Source organism: Cimex lectularius, unplaced genomic scaffold (genome assembly GCF_000648675.2).
Source record: "Cimex lectularius strain Harlan isolate CLEC.00 unplaced genomic scaffold, Clec_2.1 scaffold18, whole genome shotgun sequence".
NCBI lineage: Eukaryota > Metazoa > Arthropoda > Insecta > Hemiptera > Cimicidae > Cimex > Cimex lectularius.
In genome coordinates this window covers 929,738-950,979 of record NW_019392764.1, presented here as the reverse complement: position 1 = coordinate 950,979, position 21,242 = coordinate 929,738, and the positions used below count along the sequence as shown (strand labels likewise).

At 33.8% G+C, this 21,242-nt stretch overlaps 1 protein-coding gene and 1 non-coding gene across 3 annotated transcripts in view; both read right to left on the bottom strand.

The window, feature by feature from the left end:
* Positions 1–21,242, bottom strand: part of LOC106661570 (homeobox protein abdominal-B) — a 201,921-nt gene that overhangs the window by 27,836 nt on the left and 152,843 nt on the right. For both annotated transcript variants that reach the window (XM_024227476.1, XM_024227475.1), the window contains exons 3-4: positions 12,441–12,547; positions 12,143–12,186 (exon numbers count right to left, since the gene is read on the bottom strand). The gene's annotated coding sequence lies outside the window, so the exon portion shown is untranslated. The remainder of the gene's footprint in view (positions 1–12,142; positions 12,187–12,440; positions 12,548–21,242) is intronic.
* Positions 2,453–2,525, bottom strand: Trnav-aac. The gene has a single exon. It is a non-coding gene; the product is annotated as a tRNA-Val (tRNA).

Below are 21,242 nucleotides of genomic sequence, written 5' to 3'. Positions count from 1 at the left end.
GTAATGTATGCTTTTTAGTGACCGGTTGTTCATTAATTTGTTGAAATTGTGAGGAGTACAGTCAGAAATAAGTATTTTAGAAAAACACCATTTTCATTTTTTTGTCGACGTTTCCACCTTTATTTGGGTCATATTCAGGGCCTGGATGAATCACAAAACATATATTGATTGGAAAAAATACAATACAGATGTAAATATAAATTCTGAATCAAGTATTTCCTTCTCACACAAATTGTGGTGCTAAATAACACACATTATACAGAAAGCAAGCGTAAGAGAAAAATCGAATTGACTTATACTATGTTTTTAAAATACTAACGCTCTCCATTCGTTTCCTACAATTGCTTGAAGATTTTCTCACAAACAATTTTTATTGTGAAATTTCTTCGTGTGGTCTTCGGGTGAAGAACCTGTAATTTGGTCGTTTCCGATCACGCATGTCTTTGAGTCTATCGTATCCTTTTTCCAATCTCAACAATCTAACATAAAATCACAGACCGAGCACTGAATATGGAAGGTCCATGTATATTTGTTTGTTATAGAATTGTCCTTGTTTATGGAATCTTTTTATTATAATTTTATTTATAATCTAATTATAAATCTACGAATGAACATGGCGAGATGTGTTCACAGACAAAACGAGTAGTCCTGGTCAGCCTATAGCATGACAATTACTAGATGAAAACCGAGTATATCAAAAACATACTTAGACAGGAATTTAATGTAATGTTGGGAAAGGAAATAGAGACGTTTCAAGTCTGTAGTCGACATGTGTCGCCTAGGTTTGGCGTTCCGGAAGTAATCAATAATGACAAAACGATAGCACCCGTTATTTTAGATTCGGAGGAAAAAGTGGAATATGTCATTTCAACTAAATGTTAATTAGTGCTATAAAATCGATAGAAACGATTTTCATCTAGAGTAGATAAATTTCTAGATACATTTGTTGAGTTTGATAGGATGAACAAATGGAACGAAAATAAGGGAATAAAAATTACTGATTGTTATTCAAAAATCGTGAGATGCGGTCTGGTGTGATGTAGGTTTCAGAAAAACATTTTCTTTATCGTGCCAACGTTTCGATCTTTATTGAGCCCTGAAGATGATCTCAATAAAGATCGAAACGTTGGCACGATAAAGAAAGTGTTTTTCTGAAACCTATATCACACCAGACCGCATCTCACGATTTCTGAATAATTATCGATTAACGGTCACTAATCACCACACATTACTGATTGTAATTGTTTTTTCTCGATCTCGAGAAAAAATATGTCTACCACAAAGTTTAATGGCGATCGAGGTGACAAATTTAAGAGAATAAATATTTTAATAATTATTTAAACTTATATAAGAATGAACCAGGCATCGAAAATAATGGAAAATCTCAACGCTAGAACATTTAACTCTATTTACACGTCTATACCGTTAAATTTTTAATTCAATGGGTAGAGTTGTGTCTAATCGCTAGAAAGAAAAATTTCAATAACTGACTAATTTTGCCAAAAAAATACGAATAACTTCACGTACAAAGGAGAAATTATTTCAAGATTTAGGTCGAGCTTCTAGTAGAACTGAAAATAATTGATATAATGTAACATAAAGCGAATAAAAAAGAAACACAGAATTATTAACATCACTTGCGCATGCAAAGAGCTACACTGAGAGAAAAACAAAGTGGCCAACCTCAATATTTTTAATTATCTATGACAATCCTACATTGATTACCTACAGCAATATTTGGTTCGTTTTAAAGGATTGGAGAGAAATAAATAAAACACATAAAATCTCTCCCTTGTGTTCACAAACGGATTTTCTAAATAAATCTTTCGAAAGTCAGGTGGTTTGATTTTTTTCAGTTATACCATTTTTGAGTTGAAAATTTTTATGAGTGATGGTTTTATTTTTATGCATGACACTGCAAGACCCCACACATCTATGATCATTGGTGACTACTTAGAACAGGCTTCAATTCAATGTTTGGAGAGGCCTGCGTGTAGTCTATCGACCGTATCGAGTACCTTTGGGATGGGTTGTCAAGTCGTTCAGTGATGCCATAGAATTGGTAGGAATTAAAAAAAGTGCTTTTGGAGGAATAAGAAAATATTTCACAGCACTACATTCAAAACCTCATAACTTCGATGCCACGTCGAATGCAAACAGTGGTTTACGCAAGAAAAGTGAATATTTTCTTCATTGATTCCACAGCAACATTTTTGGTCAAATTGTTATAGTCTTTAATTTTTTTATTTAGCTATATCTTATATATTTTTTTATAAATATCAAGCAAACAACAAAAAAATAAAAATTATAACGATTGCAAGTATTTACTAAAACAAGTGGCCAGTTTTGTTGCCTCTCAGTGTAGAATGCACCTCGCTCTTTCATAGTGACCGATTAAACGTTATGTTTAATTACAATTAATTAAGGTTTTCATTTGAGATAAAAAAGTCAATGGCACGAGCGGGATTCGAACCCACGATCTTCGGCTTGTTACGCCGCTGCTCTACCACTTGAGCTATCGTGACCTCGATCCACTCGGACATCAACTTCCCATCTCAACCACACCTTTTGAATTTTCCCTCCTTTTTGCCATTTTTCAAATGTAGTGTAATCAATTTGATTCTCGGCGACAAATGAAATGGCCACAAAAATGAAAAATGGCAAAAAGGAGGGAAAATTCAAAAGGTGTGGTTGAGATGGGATGGAGTGGATCGAGGTCATGATAGCTCAAGTGGTAGAGCAGCGGCGTATCAAGCCGAAGATCGTGGGTTCGAATCCCGCTCGTGCCAATGACTTTTTTATCTCAAATGAAAACCTTAATTAATTGTAATATATTAATTGGTCAAGCGGACCACGAAACTAGTGAATTGAATAATTATTCAGAAATCGTGAGATGCGGTCTGGTGTGATGTACGTTTCAGAAAAACATTTTCTTTATCGTGCCAACGTTTCAATCTTTATTGAGATCATCTTCAGGGCTCAAAGTGTTTGTCTTCTGTGTAATTGTGCCATTCTTGCGTGTCGTGTGCCCAATTGAATAAGGTTATGTTTAATCACTGCAACTCATACTACTGTATGGTAGCAAGTAATGATCCTTTGCCAAATTATCAACACCACAATAAGCAAAAATTACACTGAGTGGAGAAAACCACTGGTAGCGTTTCATAAGTTCTCAGACACTAATTGGACTCATAAAAGTTTTTCCACTAGCTCTCACTATCATTGACACTGTTTAAAAGACATTTAGATCATCGTCTATTTCGGCTGTGGACGGGTTGAATGGAGCTTTCAATTTAAAAAAAATCAAATGTTTTTAATAGGTTTGGAGTGACAGAAAGATTTCAAAGGAATTTATCGGTAACGAGACCAGGTTTTTCGTGGTCAAATATTTTTAAACTTGTGTGTGCAATTTCATTTCATACATAAACTGGAGTGAGGATAATTTCTCCAAGAATTTTGAACAGTTTAAATTTGGAGGATGTTTGAGCCTTGGGCCTGAACCCAAGAATTTTAGCCATTTATTTTTAAGTTAAGTAAATCAAAATGTGTTAAGGCATCTTACATCCCAAATGATTACTTATTTATTACTTATTTACATTTGCTTTTCAATGTTATTTTCAATGATTAAAGTATTCCCTATATTAATAAGTAATTTAATCTAAAATTAAATTATCCACACTTAAGAGTTGTCGTATTATTGTAATTTTCATTTGTGTTGTGTCTGCTTGGGTATTTTTCCTTTTATGGTTAGGGATGGATCCTTTTATTAAAATCCTATTATGGATTCCTTTAGCGGTAAATTTTGTTTGTCGGCATCGGCGGCTTTGTCGATCGTATAAATTCCTAGGTATTATTCTCTTAATCTGGGTTTCTCGCCATTTGCTTTACTAATACAGTCGGCCTTTTTGTAGAACATAGGTTGAGGTTAAAGTTGTACGTGATTGTTATTTAACCCGTTCGCTGTTTGGCATGCCCAGCAGACGGCGATTTTTCGTTCAATTTTGCCGAAGGTTTGATGAAAATTGTGAATTTTTGTCGACACTTAAACAAATTAAGCCCAAATATGACAGTTAACGCCTGAAGCTTTGAAAACAAGAATTTTCAACGTCACTACACCAGTGGCTAGCAGTTTCCAATAAAAGAATTCCAACTTGACTATTTAACGAGGATTGTCATAAAAAATCATAATTAACAATCTAATATTTTGCTCGGCAGACCAGAGAAAGTCAATTCATTTTCACTTATTTTGAAAATTTGCTCCAAAAATGTTCAATTTGGACATTTCCCCGTTATGAATTAGTTTTCTTTTTAATAATGAAAAGCTGATTTAATAAATTTAATATTTAAAGCGGTTGTCATAATAAATCGTAACTAAGAATCTAATATTTTGCTAGGCAGACCAGAGAAAGTCAATTCATTTTCACTTATTTTGATATAATTAAAAATACCCTGTTTAATTTGCAATTAATAATAATTAAGAATCCAAAGTTTAGAATTAAATTCCAGAAAGGTTATCTTCGACATACTTAGTTTCAGTACAATCCTACTAAAAGTTAAAATGAAAGAAAAACGTTAAATTTCATTATTTTAACAAGTAAATCTTTTATTGCACTATAATATTTTTTTTCTTTTCGAATCACTGTTCATGGTAGTCTTCATTTTTATCCATTGCGATTTAAATACATATTCTAGATTAGGATTATAAATTAGAGTACTTATTTAATTAATAAACGTAAATATGTTTTTACTGAACAAGGTATTGTTTCCATTGAAACACATCTTAATAAATAATTTTTTATATTGGTTATCAACCATCTTTGCCTTTAGATCAAGTAGAATCTATAATTCCGCATTCGTTATGTTTATAATCTTAATAAACTTAAGTGATAAAAAAATGAGGAATGTTTTCCACATTGATATGATAATTTCATCTGTAAATCTCTGTAATGCATTTATATTTTTATAATTTCCATATGGTTCAAACATGGTTTTTTTTTCTTCAAATCAGTGTCAGCTTTTTAAGGTTCCTATGGTCTGGCTTCAAAAGATGTTTCCTCTTTTTTTTGTACCAAGTCCCCTCCATCCGAAGAAGTGTGAACGCCTGTTTGACCTCGAGTCCTGATGAGGACAAATGAGGTCCTTAAAAGCCCCTCTCGGAAAAGACTGGTCCCTGCGGCCATTGCCTTAACAGACCGGGCCTGTTACAGGACCTCGCCTGCCCCTACCTGTTTTAATTACAATTCCGAAAGGAAGAAAGGCTTCTCCTTTGTCTAAAAGGGAGGCCGATTCTCCGTAATCGATTAACTAACGGTACCTTCGAGAAGGCCGGGGTGTAATTTACGTTCTTGCCCTATCCCCAATCGCCTGTTCGCTAAATACAGTCATTGGCCAGTGCAGATCGCTACCCTGAACTCAACTTTCTGAGGCAATTAGGCCCCTTGTAACATACACTTGGGAAAAAAACAAAAACAATTCTAGTAATTGATAATGCAAGTTTAACTTGGAAACTCATTAATTCTGTATTAACTACAAAAATGTATCTTTTTTACAAATTACCTTAAATAATTTATCAACGACATAATAAACCTTCTAAACAGCATCGTAAGAGCCAATAATTTAATTATTAATTATTAATGTGTAGGAGTACATAATTTATTTGTAAATGTAAATGAGTATTGTCTCTCAATATTACTTATATTATTTTTCAGAAATACTTCAACTTCATTGTTAGAGGAGCAAGGTGGCCGAGTGGTCGGTCGTCCGACTAGTATTTGCCAAAGTAGACGTTCTGGGTTCGAATCCCGGCACAGTCCATGCAATTTAATAGATAACGAAAATGGGAAAAAGGAGGGAAAATTCAACAGGTGTGGTTGGGATGGGAAGTTGGTGTCCGAGTGAATCGAGGTCACGATAGCTCAAGTGGTAGAGCAGCGGCGTATCAAGCCGAAGATCGTGGGTTCGAATCCCGCTCGTGCCATTGACTTTTTATCTCAATTGAAAACCTTAATTAATTGTAAGATATTAATTGGTCAAGCGGATCACGAAACTAGTGAATATAATGAATAATGTTTAAAATGTATTGGAAAAAATCAAGTATCACATTACGTTTTTGAAAGACATTATTGATATATATTCGTATTATATTATATTAATTTATTATTGATAAAAACTATTTTAACATAAATTTATGGCTTTCCGAGCACATTTACCAATTGAGGTAAGATTGATATCGACCATTTCTTTACAAGGGTGTTTTTTTATAGTTTGACCGACCGATTACTTTCTTAACAAGGAAATCAATCGGAAAAAACACTTACAAACATATTTAATAATTTTTTGTTAAGTTTTAAAATATAGTTTTCCGAAAAAATATATACAAAGCTGTGTTTTTCTTTTTTGGGGTCATAGAATTAATCAAAAGTCATTTTGCAATCAAACTTTCGTCCGTTTTTTTCAATCTCCGCTTATGGTTTCTTGAGGATTTTCGTTTCTTTAATAAGAAAAATATGAAATTTTGCTCAGGGGTACGGGAACTTTGTGACCCGGAGGTCTTTATTGCTCAGGAATAGCTTTTCGGTATCATCCGCTATGTTATCTCGGATTCTTCTAGACAAAATCGACATTCGTCATTGAATTGGAAATTGCACTTTCTTCCAATGGAATTTTAATTGGCAATAATTTGTAAAATGTAATTAGAGTGGTTTAACCCCTCGACCAAAACAGGGTTGGTAACTGGATGTCATGCCCTTCTATATGACAGAATGATTATTCGGAAATCGTGAGATTCGGAAAAATAATTTTTATATTCAATCAAAGTATTTTTTTTTCCATTGTATAAATTCTCTTTTGTTCCACATCCTACATGTTTTTGTTAAATTTAAACAATGTTTGTAAATCCCAGGCCCTGAAGATGATCTCAATAAAGATCGAAACGTTGGCACGATAAAGAAAACGTTTTTCTAAAACCTACGTCACACCAAACCGCATCTCACGATCTCCAAATAATCATTAATGAACATTAACAGAAGAACAGCTGAGGGTTTCGCCGGCTTTATGCTTGTTTGTACTTCTTTTACTAGTCTTTCACGAAATTTCAGTCTGCAGCCATTTGAACATCACAATCTGTTACTGTCTGGCTTTGTTGTGCTAAGTTGATATCCTAAAAAATCTCTGTTGTGTACCTCACCTCCATGTACAGACATATAACACACTCACCCCAGAGTATTCAATATTTCTCCTTATTTTAGGTCAATACTTATTTCGTAAATAATACATTTCTCTATTGTAATCAATTCGGGATAAATCAGAATTTATTGAACAAACGAGCTCATTATTGACAGTTACTATTTAGAAGGTAACCTTTTTCTGCTTGATTACCTTTCTAACAAGTAGACACAATTAAAACATTTTTCAATTAATTAATATTTATGAAAGGTATTGGTTGAGATAAAAAATGACAAAAAGGAGGGAAAATTCGAAAAAGGTTGGGATGGGAAGTTGGTTTCCGAGTGGATCGAAGTCACGATAGCTCAGTGGCAGAGCAGCGGTGTATTTAGCCGAAGGTCGTGGGTTCGAATCCCGCTCGCGACACTCACTTTTTCATCTCAACCAATACCTTTCATAAAGATTAATTAATTAACTGACAAAAGTTAATTGGTCAATCCGACCACGAACTCTAATGGATTTAATAAAACACTAGAAAACACATATTTAGTATTTTTTGCTTTAAAATCATTTTGTTAAATAAATATGCATAGCACGTTTTTTCTCATCGGAGTCGTGAGTATTTTTCCTTTTTGAACTCCAATTTTCCTTTATAGTGGCCAATCTCTCATTATGGTTTTCCAGGAAAATTTTCCTTTTCTCCTTTTTATAAACAAAACTTCTCAGGAGAATCAAGTTGAGGATTTTATTCATCAGGAATGGCTTTCCTTGGTATCATAGCATTACTCAACATACTGCAGGGTAGTTGCGGATAATATGCTGATTTGTCTTTGTCACCTCTCGACATAGTCGATTTTGGACATCTGTGCATAGTGTCATGTTTGGTTTACGTAGTATTTTACATTCCTATATGAGTTACTTGCGACAAAAATTGCACTTTTGGGCTTATATTCTAGAAAAAATAGAATGTTTATTGTTTCGTATGTTAATTTTTTCTAAATAGGCTAAAGTAGTAAAAGATATATTATTGTCCATTTGTTACATTTCAATCTTAATTTACTATTCGTATATACAACAATTATTAGACAATTAGAAGGATACTGGACAAATATTATTCATGATTTAGATTTATTTATGTTTAAGGTTTGCTGCATTTTAAATTTTTTTCACTTATTCCAAGTGTATAAAAAGCAACATTGTTTTACCAGAGTTGTAAAATTTTTTTTAAAACTTTCATAAATTGTAGAAAATATGAATATAATAAGGCCTGGTTGGTTATTTATGTGACATTGGGAAAGGCTCCTGAGGGACCTTGAATATATAAGCTGTACGTAATCTGCAAATAAAGCCCCTTCAGGCTACAATGTATGGGCCGGCCACCTGCTCGTCGGATTTGGTTATAAATTGCTCTGGTATAAAGATAGGACGAATCGGGGCGAGGTAATATATGTATGTATTAATAAACGGCAAGGAGGACGGGCAATGGTACAAGCCGTATTCCCTTCTCTCAGCGGGATATAAAAACCCTGCCACTCCGTGGATTAGACGAGCCCGAGGGAGAAGTAGGGATAAGAGGATTAGGAGAGTGACAGGGGGATAAACTGGAAAATACGGGGAGGAAGAAGGGAGGCTTTGTTCTCAAAAAGAAATCCTCCCCGTTTCTATCTCCTGACCGTCATTTTCAAAATGAACTGACTTTTTTCGTTGTAAGGAAACAGTTTGAAGTTCAACACAAAACGTCAAGAGAAAATTTCAAATTTGCCAATTTTTGGATTATTTGGTTCGGGTAAGAATCTACTTCCAACTACATTCTTTCATAATAGTTTTCAAATGGTTGTTCAATTTATTATTCTTTTAGAAACAGACCAGGATCTCTGTCATAGATTAGTTGTCCACTGTTGAATTAACAAAACCATAAGAAACATGGAAACTGTACATAGAATCCTTTTATAACTTAATAAAAAGTTAAATTTATACTTAGTTGCATAATTCCATAATTTTTACATTATTTAGCATGAGCTAAACTATGTTGTTTCCTTACATGTTTAAAAAATAAACTACCTGTATGTTCCTTATGTTCTCATTTCTACACTAAATCCTCCCCCATCTCAATCTATGCTTCTCTCTCACTCTCTCTCTCTCTCTCTCTCTCTCTCTCTCTCTTCCTCTCACTCCCTCTCCCTCTCCCTCTCCCTCTCCATCACTATCTCTCTCTATCTCTCTCTCTCTCCCACACTCTCTCTCTCTCCGCACAGATATAAAAAAATATGAAGAACAAGATGATGTTCGTAGCCCGCACCAACTATAAAACAAAAACTGAAATTACAGACTCGTGACAGAAAATGCATAATCAACGAGAATTAACAAAAAGATGGTAGGAAACAACTAAACAACTCTGCAGACCTCGACAAGAAAACAGCACCACATAAAATTATTTCCTTAGTCAAAAAATAGATCTTCCATCTAAGCGATCGCCCTTTGGAGGTTAGGGTATGGGGGCAGCACGTTGTAAGGCTATGACGCCTTCGTGCTGAACTTGTTAAAGTAATTTATCTTCCTCCTTCTGAAAAAATTATAAAACAACTCTAATTGTCATAAACAAGTGTGCTATTACCCTTATCCTTCATCAATGTTTTGTTCTTTAGTAGAAAACAAAATCATGTATTATTCAGAAAAAATGTCAGATGATGAGTATACAAGCACAATGATTGAGATAAAGCGGAATTGATAATAAAAAAATCCCGGCACGACCCTTCACGAAAATACCTTCCACACGTGATATAGCCTTTAAGGAGGAAATGGCGTAAATTTCAAAAGAAGCGACGTTTATATCATAATTAAATCTTGACAACTTCTTGTAAAAAGGGCGAACGTGTACCAAAATGAAATGTAATTCAATTACGACAATATAAACGTGTTGGTTCTCTTAAAGTTAAATTGAAGTCGCATGTCGTGTATCTTTTTATAGGATATTTTATATTGAATTCAATCAAATCGATAGAAGATTCGGACCTTGTTTTTAAATCATATTATGAGCGGAATACCAATTGGAGGTTTTTGGATTGTCAATTTTTTGGTTAAAATTAAAATATCAATATAATGTATACAAATTAAATTCTGCTTCAGCCAGTTATCGGTGAAAACGTGAATTGTACAGATGAAAACTGTGTGATACACATATTTTTTATAATTTTTCATTGTTTACAATTGTCCTAAGAAATGTTATCTTTTTTGCCAATCTTTTTAGTATTATTTATTCTTAGTGTGTTTATAAAAACTTTATGAGCAATGTTGGATCTTTATCTTAATTTTAGGCGAATATTACTTTCTGATAGCCTCATATTTTACAATTATGTTAATAATGATAATTCGGAAATCGTGGGATGCGGTCTGGTGTGACGTAAGTTTTAGAAAAACATTTTCTTTATCGTGCCAACGTTATTGAGATCATCTTCAGGGCCTGGGATTTACAAACATTGTTTACATTTAAAAAATACATGTAGGATGTGGAAAAAAGTTAATTTATACAATGCAAAAATTTCGTACGCAGAAAACAAACACTTTGAGTGAGTAGAAATACAATTGATTGAATATAAAAAATATTTTTTGCATTGTATAATTCACTTTTTACCACATCCTACATGTATTTGTTAATTGTAAACAATGTTTGTAAATCCCAGGCCCTGAAGATGATCTCAATAAAGATCGAAACGTAGGCACGATAAAGAAAACGTTTTCCTAACATCTACATCACGTCAGACCGCATCTCACGATTTCCGAATAATCATCGACTGACGGTCACTAATCACCACATATGTTAATAAAATTTATTTTTAATTGCCAAGGTACAGTGATTTTGATGTTTTCTTTATTATTACTACTACTTTATAAACTGTTTAGTTTTAATTATAAACCATAAATTTAAAGAGATAGTAATGGAGTTTATGAAATTTGTTTAAATGTACAAAGTTGTTTTAAAAAAACTAGTTTTGACTTGAGTTTTAAGTTTTGCGATCCAAAGGATTATGACACGACGAGACGAAAAAATCATCTTAACTTGCAAACTCCATGATCGACACTAACTACTAAATTACAGTTAACACCTTCTCAGCATCGCTGCCAATTCTTCGAAAGTAAAAACAATCACAGCTCACTCAGGCAGTGAGCGGTGCATAAACCGAACCGTAAAATTTTATCACCATTCTCTCCTGTATTAAACGAACGTCGAGATCGCTAATTGATAGTTTTTTAATCTCGGAGTGACCGTAAAATTTAATCGATTTTGCGCCTTGATGCGGGAGTAGATTGCGAACGGTGACCCGTTTCCCCCTTTTTTTCAATTTACGCTTCACCGAGTGGCTGACTGTCGCAGTTTTCCTAGTTTCATATAATGGTTCTAGACATAGTTGACAACATTCTCGCATCAGGGTTAGGTGTGATTATCAGTCTTTTCCGATTTGCGTATGTTAAAAACGTATAATTCGGAAGAAATACTTTATCCTTCAACATGTATATTCTCGCGTCTCTATTATAAAACTGACTAATCAAGAAAACTTAATGATTAAAAAAAAAGTTAATTTTACAAACGTATTTTCTCACATTACGCATTTTAACATAATGTATTTCAAGTCACCTCGAAACTTCAATGAGACAAGTAATGCAAATCTGCAAACCGGTTTTTCTGACTACACAAAACACGGCTATAAGTTACGATAAAACTGCTACAGTAAAATAAATGTTGATAAACCGCATGATCTTAGAATTTTTCATTTTAACTTTAAATAAATTATAAAAACTATTAGTTAACAAAAAAAGGATAAGGTATACAATTTTCAGAACCACATCCTGGTCTTTTGTTGCCTACGATGCGTAGAACCATTAATTAACAGGTTGATGTTTATATCCGAATTATCTCGTATACTAGATATGATAAAGAAAATTATTACAATAAAAATAATGCATAAGAGTTGATAGTAACCTTGTACGCTGGCCAGTGTGATGCTAGGGTACAGACCGTGAAACCTGAAACAACTCGAGTGTTAAAAAAGACAAACCGAAAAAAGAAGCGTTCTTTTTATAAAGTAAAAGAAGCTTACTTTCATAAAAAATCAGTCCCCTGAGAATAGTCCCTAGGGGAAAGCAAAAATACTCTATATTCAAATATCGTATATTACCTGCACCCTTCTTTATCACCAAAAGAAGGGAGTGGGCGTTATTAAAAAGAAAATGTAAGTAACACTGCCAAATTGACATTGTACTGAGGAAAGAAAACGTACCTGTTAGATAGGTGAGAAATTGTAGTGTCCACGGTGGCAGATGGTTATACAACGGCTCATCACAAAATCAATTCTAGTCCTCACGGACCCTTTTTCACTCCTCCTCTCTGAAACAGGAGAAAGAGTTGTAATCACAAGAAAAAAGAATCAATACAATTAAGAAATCAAATAATTTATATAATTATTCAGAAATCGTGGATGCGGTCTGGTGTGATGTAGGTTTCAGAAAAACATTTTCTTTATCGTGCCAACGTTTCGATCTTTATTGAGATCATCTTCAGGGCCTGGGATCATTTAACAAATACATTTAGGATGTGGAAAAGTGAATTTATACAATGCAAAATATATTTTTTATATTCAATCAAAGTATTTCTCCTCTCTCAAAGTGTTTGTCTTCTGTGTAATTGTGCCATTCTTGCGTGTCGTGTTGAGAGTGCCAGTGAGATTTTGCTGTTTTATGTTTATATACGTTGGATTTTGAAGGGGTGGGGAAGGAAGTCGGTATAGAAAAAAAAAAGTTTTTCTAAAACCTACATCACACCAGACCGCATCTCACGATTTCTGAATAATTATCGATTAACGGTCACTAATCACCACATAATTTATACAGTTCCGTTATTATCATAATTAATAAATGGGAGAAATTTATGATTGATGATAAAATCGATATGTATCCAAGAATGATCTACAAAAAAAAAATGATAATAATGATGTAAATTATTTTCAATAACTAGGCTGTAGCAATCATTTAGTATTTCTTGTTTTCATATGAAAAATCCTGTATCAAAAAATACAGTTTAATTATGACGTCTGTTCGACTGATTATAATTAAAAAATGACTAAACTCTGTCTAAAGGCCCATTCATCTTGATGTCTGCCGGTCAGATAATAAGTTGGGGACAGAATTCAGTTATCCAACATAAGATATCAAAGTATGCAGCTTTGATGAAGTACCACTCATTTAAAATTAGTCGACCTTAAAAGTTAATGAACTGGATTTCCAACATCTTTTTTCATCCAGGATAAATTCCTCTAACTAACTCCTTCATACTACCACTTATCTCAGTCCAGATATATGTGAAATGTCCATAGATACTTTTTCGGAGCAATATAATCTCAAGAGGACTTGGTTTAGATATAGATTATGAAATCTGAGAAATTATGACCTAGGGATATTCCACGTACTAATAGTTGATTAGTATTTAGATATGTTCGTATTTATCGTACTGTATTTTTCCCCCTTATCAAATATTAAAATTATCTTAAAAGGAATATTTTTATGAAGCTTACTTTCTTTGAATTTGAAAATTGTACGGTCTTTTCTATTGTCACAAGACGATCGAAGAATAGGGAACACGCAGGCGACTACTCGAAATACAATTTGCAAAAGGCCCATTTGTTCTACAAATCCTCCATTTGAACCATACACTGAAAATAATGGGCGAGGGTTGAACCTCGTTCCCCTGAAAACGGTGAAATGGCCCGCAAGTAAGTGAGGGATCAGGAGAACGAGGGTTGCCGAAGAATTTCTCAAAGTAGCAAACTCTCCTCCAGTACACAACTTTATTGTCTAACTGTATTCCCGACAATCCTTCCATTCCCGAGAGTACCGAGAAATCTCTGTTCTACACTAAAATAAATGGAAACTGTAAAACCTTTAAATTGCTTCTGATACCTTTCAAGATATGAGATAGGGAGTTGTTCTTTAGAAAACCTATATATTTAAAACATTCAGTGCTCTTTATGTTGTTTTTTTCTGATTACCATGATTACAAGAGTACAGATTGAAAAAAACAATTTTATGTTTTCTATTTGTTTCGAGGGTTCTGATAAAACACTCGTTCAAGTTACAACTGACAATGTTCATCGTCGTTTGGCTCCTATAAAGAAAACTATCCAGAGCTACATAAAGTTTTAACTCATATTTGCTTTGATCTATTTGTTCGATCAGACCTAGAAATGTACAAATACTGCTGACAGGCTAAACATTATTCTTTGTGATTAATTATAATTTTAATGATTATTTGGAAATCGTGAGGTGCGGTCTGGTGTGACGTAGGTTTCAGAAAAACATTTTCTTTATCGTGCCAACGTTCGATCTTTATTGAGATCATCTTCAGGGCTCAAAGTGTTTGTTTTCTGCGTAATTGTGCCATTCTTGTGTGTCGTGTTGATACTGCGTATATAGTATAATTTTAATCTAAGGTCTTGATTGAAATGAAAGAGCAAGTGTCACAAGCAGGATTCGAACCGACGACTCCGGCATGAGATGAGAACTTGGTGTCCGGGTGGATCCTTAGATTAAAAGTATAATTAATGAAAATAATTAAGTCATCTATGATGACTAAATACAAATATGGATTATTATGTGGGAAGATGATTACCTCCTCTCATCTTGCAAGTTTCAGACAAATTTTAATTACTGGTAATTTTTTCAAAGAGAACCACCAATCGTTCGTCTTTGAGGAAGTAGCATTGGAAAGTGCTTTCAGTTAAGCCTTACTGCAATAGAAAGCTTGAAAGAGGAGGTAGGAGACCTTTTTTTGTGACTTTTGTACACCTTAACGCTTTCACCTCGTGAGCTTCGTGTCCAATTGATTTTAATTAAATTCAGCAATTGTGATTCGATTGGCGCGATAATCAGTGTCAGGGCTTTGCCATTCTGCCCTTGGAAAGCAGGTGTGCCGCGCGTTTTTGTTTTGGTTGTAAATTACAGGTTTACGAGGAGAGCAAGTAGATTTTTATCTAGTCTATAAATTTAACAGCTTGGATAATAAATGTATTAATGCCCCCGGGTCTGTGCTGGCGCGTGACGCGGTCCTACCGAGATCCTCTTATATCTAGGCCTTCCGCGTTTAGTCGTAAGAAATCCCGATAGGTTGATAAGGTATCGAACATTTAACATTAGAGACCTTTATTTATGTTTTATTTTTGATTGAAGTTTATTCTGTTTAAATATAAATGTCGAACCACCCACCCCGAAAATGGGAAATCTCGATTTTTAGCCATTAAAGAAAAACCTTCATCGCGTTTTATAGGTAGTGTAAAGGGCTGTAGTAAATTGTAAAAAAGGGGGAACAAAGGTTACAACGGGGGATCCTCTGATAAAAGCGATGATAAAAGGCGTAAGAGGATCAGTTATATGGATCAGGCGTTTGCATAAGCCAGGCCATCTCCCTTTTGAAAGATACCATCAATTTTTAAAAAATCTCAAATGAGTCCTTAGGGACTTCGTGGTGCCGACGGCATGATTAAGCCAGTTTATTACAAGATTAGTGTTATACTTACTTGGGTTTCATTACAAGTCACGCATCGGTTGATAATTGCAAGATATTTTGTTTTTGTTTGTTGAAGAGGTTGTTTGATGACAGTTAAATATTTAAGAAGAAATCAACTTAGACACTTCAATGATTTTATTATTGTAGAATACTATGAATATTAATTATTTGGAGATCGTGAGATGCAGTCTGGTGTGAGGTGGTTATTAGAAAAACATTTTCTTTGTCGTGCCAACGTTTCGATCTTTATTGAGATCATCTTCAGGGCCTGGGATTTATAAACATTGTTTAAATTTTACAAATACATGTAGGATGTGGAAAAAAATGAATTTGAATCTTTGAGGTGAAAGGAGACAATGGAAAAAAGTGTGTACTGCTTCGGCCTGTTTATCCTTTCAGGATTATATAGACAGGGATAATTAGGGAAAGAAAAACCAAATTGTTGAAGAATTAGACTATGTAGAAATGTTTGATGTCTGCTTATCCCTGTTGATGTAAACCATTTCTAAAAAGTTACGTTTATGTTTGTTTTGTTCTATGAATATTAATATTTGAAAGGAACAAAATAGAAAAAAGTATAAAGAATTTTGAAGAAAAATATGTATATTTATCTTCTAAAAATTGAAACTTGAGGTCCAAAATTACACAAATTGTTAATATATAAATTCTACGAATACCCCTCCTTCTATCATCGAATGGGCAAATATATCTTCTTCTGATTCTGAAAAATCATATTTTAAAGATGAATGAACTAATATTGGATTGTAAATATTAAAATAATGATCAAATCAAGTTTTCCAGATTTTTAAATTTATAGTAAACATTCCATTGTTAAGCAAACACAAGTGAAAATTACCCTTACTATCGAAATGTGAGGCGAATTATTTAAGGGACAATTAAAAAAACAAAAAAAGAAGCCTTTTCTATAAAGGACGTTGATAAAAATTGTCCTCCTTTTCTTTTTCCCTCGGCCATAGTTAAGGCGGGCGAAAGTATTTTTATAGATGTCAAGATTGGTTACGTGGGCTGACTGGCAAGGAACCGTTTCCAGGGCGGCATTGGAAAAACCGCATCGTAAACTGGCTCTCAGCCGGGGGTTTTAATAAAAGTTTAACACTGGAAGTCACCCATAATCGCACTTGATCCTACCCCACTTGACAATGGGACAAAAGCTCACTCCACCGACCCTCCATCAACCCTTTCTCCATGGATATCAGTATATCCAGTATTATGAAGCACGACTTGGAAATTAAATATATGGATTTAAACTGTTGGGGATATGAAAACAAAATGATTTATACCTTTATTATAATAAAAGAAAATTTAAACAGAGTGTGGATCTTAGCATAGATAGCGAAAATATTAAATCGACGAGAAAATAGAATCATCGCAGTAAAGGAACTTAAGAGCTTATAAACATGGAGGCTGCTAATTGAGTTGTTGAAATCAATACCAGATGAACCTTAATACAAAATAAAATCAATTAAATTTAAAATATAAAGCAGTACAACTATTCTTAAAGTAAATAAATTAGGATTAGTAAATAAATTATTAAAAAAAGTACCGTCACTCCCAAGAAATGCGAAAACTATAACGCCCCTTTTAATGAGACAAAATACTTGGCTTTTTCAATTGAAAATAACCATTCTTGGCCGCTCCTCACGACAACAACAAATTATGAAATTACAATCCCTAATTTAAAAAGGCCGTCTTTCAGACCAAATTTAATGTAGTTTAAGGCCTTAAAGTAACTTGGCATTTAAAAAAAATATTATTAACATATGTGGTGTTTAGTAACCGTTAGTTAATGATTATTTGAAGATCTTGAGATGCGGTCTAGTGTGACGTAGGTTTTAGATTATCGTGCCAACGTTTCGATCTTTATTGAGATCATCTTCAGGGCATTGGATTTACAAACATTGTTTAAATTTTACAAATTTTTTCACATCCTACATGTATTTGTAAAATTTAAACAATGTTTATAAATCCCAGGCACTGAAGATGATCTCAATAAAGATCGAAACGTTGGCACGATGAAGAAAATGTTTTTCTAAAACCTACGTCAACCAGACCCCACCTCACGAACTTCAAATAATCGTTGTTTAAGGTTTTGTAACTATTATTCAAGCCATACATTTTACACTTTGGCACAGCCCTTTCGCATTTAACTCTTCTGTAAGATATCAAAATTGAAAATTGCTCTTTTTCATATTGAATTTAAAGATAAATCAGCAGAGCAACATGTCAAACATTGTGAGATTTCCTGTTGAGGTTTGCGAGGTGATAATCTTACAGTTTGGCCTTTTCTAATCGTGCTGGTTTTCCTATCTTTGCCGTTTTGGTCTGTCAGATGTGTTTCCGCTTTTCGTCATCTTCAGTGGGTTTTTTTATGTATGTATTGTTTTACTTATGCGAAAGTGAATTCCTTTAATCTGTTGGCGTCTTTGACGGATTGAGACTGGGTCTTTTTGTTATTTGTTCACGTGGGTTTTGTTTGTCGGTTTGTTTCATGCTGTGTAGTTTTTCGAATGGTCTAAATTTGTGGGATGGTAGTTGCTTAAGTTATGAGTCCTGATTTGCCTTTGCATATTTATATCCCTTAGCTAGTATCCCACGACATTTCCCTTTAAAATTAGCAGAATTGATAGTATACAAACTATTATTAAATACAAAAAATCATTTTTGAACAATCAAGGAAACAGCCAAACTGTAAGTACATGGAAGATACCTGCAGAAGAAACAGACAAGCTATAGCCGTTGGCAGGAAGCAAAAACAAATCTCAAAATGCACTTATCATTTTTTTTATGTCGATTTTTGCCTGTTGGATGTATTTTTCTATATTTCCAGGGTTTCATAAATGCAAATTTATTGTTTATTAATAATACTTTTATCGGCATAGTTGAAGTACGAGATGAGTTCCTTACTTTACTTTTACATTTTTGATCCTAAATGATATACATTTTTTTCTATATTAATTTTAATTCAAGTATGACCCACGTATTTCTCACCAAGTTATTGTATAAATGACGCAACACGACAAACTTTTTTTTTTTGTTAAACATGTTATATTAGTATGTTTTATCATGAAATGCTTATATTTGGGAAATGATGACAAAACAGCAAATTGGCATAGAAGCTCAGAGAAGATCGTAGCCTTCCAAACCAATCGAAAACTAGGAATATAGACAAAATCAGTTCAATCAAAAATAATGTATTAATCCCACATGAAAACAAAACTAACAGCCAAAATATAAAAGGACAATAGATTTTTTGTTAAAAGCGTTCGTTTAATGTTGAGTTTTGCTGGTTCTCTAGTTTCATTTTGGTACGTAATAATTCTTCAACACATTACTTATTATTTATTTATTTTGCTTTTAAGGGTTATGAACTCCTCATTAAATAAAAAACCGAATAAAGTATTGAATGCTTAATCAAGCAGATTCGATCAGAGTGCTCCCTCACAAGCTTTGGAAAATCGTTTTCCTATGGAAATCCCAGCCTATTTCACCCCTGTTAGAAAATGAAAGGCCTGAAAATTGCAAGGAGGGTTGAGTTCCATGAGGGTAGGAGCGGCAAGGGGTGGTGGATCCAATTTCCGCCGGTCTGCGTACGCGCCCCGGGGAGGAAAGGGGTTTGCACCCTACTCAATTTAATATCGCACCCACCCCCTGCGCCAATCCTGAACCAACCCCTTCCACCCTTATGGCCCGGCTGTAAATCAACGGCCCAACGTGGATATGGCCGCAGCGTTAAACCGTCGGTATAAACCGGGAAAGCAGAAAGGGAAATTTTCAAAGCATGCTTAGACGATGTATTAATTTTTTTCTTGGTACAGTCTTTTTTAAATTTGTTTAATTAATTAAGCGATAAGAGGAAGTCGGCATGGCTTCCACTGGTCGAGATGTATATCTGGTCAGCCCGGTTTCCATGAGCCCAGACATTCCTTCCCCTTTTGATCGGCATTGCCTATCTCGGAAAGAATTCATTATCCCTCCCCCTCCAGAGATAATGAATTCCTCATCTAAGCCATCTTCGAATGCCTCCCGACCTGGAATGATCTTGCTTCAGAAGATTCTAACATACATTTCTTAGTTTCAGTATTAGTATATCATTAGGATAAACTGTTCAAGCATTTTAAAAATATATACATTAGCAGTTTGTAAAAAACGATAATTGTTAAAAAAAACATATTCTCAGATTCATTCTAGAAGTGCTTTATTTGTATTAGCATTTATGATTACTTAATAAATTTTAATTCCCATGTAACATCAGTTTTTTTTATCGCTCCTTCAATTTTTCAAAACAATAGCTGCATTCTTTTATCATTGTTACTATTTCCGATAGCCATCTTCGGTTATAATGTACCCATTTTTGTTACATCTTCTCGAATCTTTTATTCCTCATACGTCAGTCGTACACACGAGATCTTTTATCCCTTTCGTCTGGCAAACCTCCAGCTTACAAATAAATACCATAAACGTTTTCCCCAGAGACCATATTTTTAAGTACCCCACATCTCTTTTATAATAATTCGTGGAATATTTGAGATTTATGAATATTTTCAGATTCCTACTTGAATGGCAGGGCTATTTTATAAATATTATTCAGAAGCAGTCTTATTTACTTGTTAGTTATTTTATACTTCGTAGGTTTGTTTATTTCTTAATGTTCCACGTTAATTTAATTTTTTTTCAATCAACCAAACTTTTTCGCACATTCTTATATCCTTCGGATAAAGTACAATTGGAATAAAGTAAGTTCACTATTACTTAAACTTAAAATTTATTAAATCCATTATATTCCGTGGTCCAATTGACCAAATTACCTCTTTCAATTAATTAATCTCTATGTAAGGTATTGGTTGAGATAAAAAAGTCAGTGTCACGAGCGGGATTCGAACCCACGACCTTCGGCTAAATACGCCGCTGCTCTACCACTTGAGCTAGCGTGACTTCGATCCACTCGGACACTAACTTCCCATCTCAACCCCACCTTTTGAATTTTCCCTCCTTTTTGCCATTTTTCAAATGTCGAATCTATTTGATTCTCGTCGACAAATGAAATGGTCACGGAGAGCATTAGTGAAAATATACTTCATTTCGGTTAAACCCATTAGATTTCGTGGTCTCATTGACCAAATAACTTTCAATTAATTAATCTTTATGTAAGGTATTGGGTCGTGGGTTCGAATCCCGCTCGTGACACTGGCTTGTTTATCTCAACCAATACCTTACATAAAGATTAATTAAAATTTACTTTTGTTGCTGAAACATTTTGGTAATTTTATTAATACTACATGTAACAATTGTCTGAAGTATGAACTTCATATGCATTTTGACATTATTAAACTTATCTTATGTATCTAAAAAACCCAGATATTAATAAAAAATTATTTGGCGTTCAATTTTAGGTAGAAACATTTGAAATGTATTAAAAAATTTATTGGATAGCTCTGAAACAATTTCACATTTTTTCACTACTATAAAAATCTAAAAATTACATGAGCTTCATGTCCTAACGGCC